Genomic DNA, 4,853 nt, shown 5'->3' with positions numbered 1-4,853 from the left:
GACTTGACTTACCTTGACGATTTGATTAAGCAGCATCATGCTAATCACATTTTGCAGTTGCATTTTGCTGTCATTGCTCATGGAAGTCCTGGTGTAGTGTTGCAGGCGACGACACTCGTTACTTGGATGACCTGAAATGAAAGCATATAATCACTTTCCTAATTGTAGCTAATTACAAAATTGACCGTTGTGACGGAAATAGTAATAAACACCCAGACTGCCTTGAAAATTCAAAAATGTGATATTCACAAGATCAGAACTTTAATATGATTTATTATATTCAATTCAATTCAAGTTTATTGGTCACATACTCAATTATACAGGTATAACCAGTAGTGAAATGCTTAAGTGCCTGTCCAGTTGTGCATGGTTCCCCATTTACACATAACCCACATAAAACAATACCCACATGTAACACATAATATATATGTACCCCATAGATACCACATAACCCACATAAAACAATACCCACATATAACACATACCCCATAAATATACCACATAGCAAGTAGTGCTGTTACAAGCAAAGTGACAAGTGCCGTGGAACACCTGTGATGATAGCATGTTCCATCCAGTTCAGTCCCATGTGTGTGTGTTTGATGGTAGCGGGGCGGGGGGTTTGGGCGGGGGTGCAGGTGCTGGTGAGGTGCTGGTGGGGAGGGTTTGGGCATTGGGGGGCTTGGGGAGGGGGGTGGGGCGGCGACACTCAGTCCTCGTTCAGCAGTCTCATGGCCTGGGGAAAGAAACTCCTCATTCTCTCCGTGTTGGCCCTGAGCAGCCGATACCGTTTCCCTGAGGGCAGCAGGGAAAACAGTCTGTTGTTGGGGTGAGTGTGGTCCTGGATAATCCTCCTGGCTCTTGACCTGCAGCGCTTGGTGTAGATGTCCTGCAGGTTGGGAAGGGTGGTTTTGATGGTCCGCTCAGCTGAGCGAACCACCCTCCTCAGAGCCAGTTGGTCCCTCTTGGTGGTGTTCCCCCTCCAGATGATGATGCTCCCACTCGGGAAGCTCTCCACAGTATGGGTGTAGAAGTTCTTGAGCACCCTGAGGGGGAGCTTGAAGTCCCTCAGCCGTCTGAGATGGTAAAGACGCTGGTCACCTCCTCGCTGCTGGATGAGATGTGATGGGCTTCGAGGGCCTGGGTGTTATTCTCAAAGCGCGCATAAAAGACGTTTAGTTCGTCCGCGAGGGAGATGTTCGGATTTGGGATGGATGTGGGTTTGGGTTTATAGTCCGTGATTGTGTGAAGACTTTGCCATAGCCCCCTAGAGTCCGACTGCTGTAGCTGTAACTCCAGTTTCCTCCCGCAGCGTCGTTTTGCCTCCTTTACTGCTCTGCGGACGTAGTAGGAGGCAGCTTTGAAATCCTCCTTGTTTCCGGTTGCCAGCGCTGTGTTGTAGGCGGCGGTGCGGGTCCTGAGAGCGTCACGGATGTTTTTGTCCACCCACGGTTTTTGATTGGGGAACATTCTGACAGTGTGTTTGGTGACACAGTCGTTCGTGACTTTCTCAATGAACCCCAGCACCGCTTCCGTAAACATGTTGATGTCATCAGAGCAGCAACGGAACATGTCCCAATCAGCAATGTCGAGGGCATCTTGTAGAGAGGCCTCTGATTGGTCGGTCCAGCGCGTCACCTCCCTCCTTACCGGAACTTCCCGTTTCAGTCTCTGTTTATATTTTGGCTTGAGTAGTATGGCGGCATGGTCGGACTTAACGAATGGAGGGAGAGATTTGGCCCTGTAACCATCCTTAAATGGTGAGTAGCAGTGGTCTAAAGTTCTCTCACCTCTGGTGTTGCAAGTGATGTGTTGCAGCAAGTCCGGCCTTACTGATATTAGGTTTGCACGGTTAAAGTCCCCGGCCACAATGAGGGCTGCATCGCGGTGGATGGTTTGGTAGCTAGCAAGCGCATCATGTAGCTCAGACAGGGCAGTGACTGTGTCCGCTTGTGGTGGAATATAAACGGCACTGATAATGATAGATGTAAACTCACGGGGGAGGTAGAACGGGCGGCATTTGGTAGTCAGGAGCTCCAGGTTTGGTGAGCAGGAGTGTGTGAGAGGGACTACGTTTCTGCGGTCACACCAGTTGTTGTTGGTCATCAGACACAGCCCTCCTCTAGACTTCCCAGACTCCTCTGTTCTGTCCATACGGTGAACAGAGAGGTGTTCCGCTGGCTGGATAGCGTGGTCCGGCGTCGTTGGGGTTAGCCATGTCTCGGTGTTACAGTCCCGAATGTCCCGTTGGTATCGGACCCTGGCCCTGAGGTCATCGAGCTTGTTCTCCAGCGACTGGACGTTGGCTAGCAGGATACTAGGCAGTGGTGTACGATGGGCTCTACTCCTGAGCCTGTTCCTGACCTCGGCTCGTTTTCCTCTGGGCCTCCTCCTTGGTCTTGTGTTGGTTCTCTCGGTGTTGTTTACTCCCGGTAGTATCTCCCTTGGCCAGTCGGAGCTGTTACTGACTGTGGGCAGGCAGTTTTTCCCGATGTCAATAAGTGTTTGTTTGTCATAAGTAGTCCGACAACGTGCAGGTTGTGCTAATAAATTAAAAACGACAATTGACAAGACAATATACGAGCAAACACCCGGAGCAGGTACGACGGCAGCCACCTTCACCGGCGCCATCTTGTATCTACTGATGATATATGCTGCAAGTCTGTAACAGATTGGTAAATAAATTACAATTTCTAGCAATAGACCAAGTCTTTATGAAGAGGATCAGTTGCTAGCAGTGGTGGACTGGGTCTAAAATATTGGTTGCCAGGAGACAAAGGGGGCCCACTTGATATAGGGGGCCCACTTCAACAGGGGCCCATTTGCCATCGGGCAAGCTGACATCCGGGCCAGTCCGCCACTGGTTGCTAGCTGGTACATTGGTATACCATAGTCAGTAGCATCATCATATTCCTCAGATTGTAACCAATTAGCAACTCCGTACTTACACCGGAAATTCGTATGGGGCCCAAATAACATTTTCGCAACGAAAATTAGATTAAAGCCACCCCAAGAAGCAAGATTATATATAAAATAAACGACTTACCCTTTGTTTTGTTCTGTTTTTGCGATCTGTCACGTTATAGGAGTTAGAAGTCGCTTTTTACTTTAATCCAACTATTAAATTGTCCAGCGATTTATTTTACTAAAAAAAAACGGTAGTCCGATCGATTTTTCTTCATCGACTAGCAGCCCGAGGAAATCCCTCCCCGACAAGCGATACAAACCTGCATTTTAATCCCCCCCCCCCCCCCCCCCCAAGGCCCCTCAAAGGCGCCAAAGTCGCGCACACAGCCTGTGACGGATCTGCAGCGCCCCTGAAGGTAGGTTTTGTGACATCGCTGCATTAAGGCGAATGCAGACAGCTTGTCATTGATCATGGAAGTCCTGGTGTAGTGATGAAGTGGAACAGACACTCATGGCAAGCCAGCATATATTGCCATTTAGCCATAAATCATGTTTTTCCAGTTCCATTTTCCAAGAATATAACTGCGCAAACCTAGTCACCACTTTGTCCAAGTTATGAGCAAAGCCACAGTGAATATGGACTAAGGCGAATGCAGACAGCTTGTCATTACTCATGGAAGTCCTGGTGTAGTGATGAAGGCGTTAGACATTCTTGGGAGACCTGCATGCATTGAGCCACAAATAACATTTTCCAGTCCCGTTTTCCAAGAATATAACTGCGCAAACCTAGTCACCGCTTTGTCCAAGTTATGGGCAAAGCCACAGTAAATGTGGATTAAGGCGAGTGCAGACAACCTGTCATTGCTCATGCAAGTCGTGCTGTAATGATGAAGGTGACAGACACTCGTGGCAGGCCAGCATATATTGCCATTTAGTCATAAATCACATTTTCCAGTTCCATTTTACGAGGATGTAACTGCGCAAACCTAGTCACCACTTTGTCCAAGTTATGGGCAAAGTCACAGTGAATATGGATTAAGGCGAGTGCAGACAACCTGTCATTGCTCATGGATGTCCTGGTGTAGTGATGCAGGCGATGGAGAACACTGGCAGAACGCTCACACTCTGCGCTTGTCATGTTGAGGGTACAGGCAATCATCAGCAGCACATGGATGTTGGGGCAGAGGACAGGATTGTAGCGGCACCATACGTGATGAATAAAGGAGACGTCGGCCGGTTCAAAGAATCATTTATTCGGTGGTAGTTGGTGCGCTAACTATAATACAATGTTGTTGCAGCTGAGCGAGGTTGTTCCCTCGTGCTCAGCTGCCAGTTGTCTGAGTGGTCTCGTGGTGAGAGAGCTTTTGTATCAGGACACTCCCTCTAGCCCATGACTTCACGTGCCCGCCCTCGTATCTCCTGACGAGGGTTCGAGCATGAGTGGCCCGTGTTTAGGCTGACGCCACAGGATAACACATTTTGATTGCTTTGGCGAGCGTATCAGGAAGGTTATCAGCCAAGGAAAATAACATTTGTTCAATGAGATTAGGCCTGCTTCCCCTTTAATAAAATGAAGACACCATTCAGACTTACAATAACTGAAAATATATTACATTAGGAGACAAATTTATTAAGGCATTAAGGGCTAAAATCAGCTTTTATTAAAAACTGTCAGATGTGTTACTCTCTTACTACTGATCTAAAGATTAATTCGTCATTCTACCTCCTGTGATATCTTGAAAACTCTCTCCCCAGCGGATGTACTCATCATGAAGTAGTGCTGGTGAGGGCAAGTCCTGCTCGTATGTCGTGGCAAGAGTGTCTAGGCTGCACTGCCGCACCTTGGCCACTGACGGGACCAATCCAAGCGTCTGACCTGCAGTCTTAGAAAGAGCTGTAAGTCAACAATACAAAACACATAAGAAAAAAGTCTTAAGGCTAGTATTACC

The sequence above is a fragment of the Amblyraja radiata genome, chromosome 38, assembly GCF_010909765.2.
Source record: "Amblyraja radiata isolate CabotCenter1 chromosome 38, sAmbRad1.1.pri, whole genome shotgun sequence".
Taxonomy (NCBI): Eukaryota; Metazoa; Chordata; class Chondrichthyes; order Rajiformes; family Rajidae; genus Amblyraja; species Amblyraja radiata.
Note: the sequence above shows the minus strand (reverse complement) of the source record.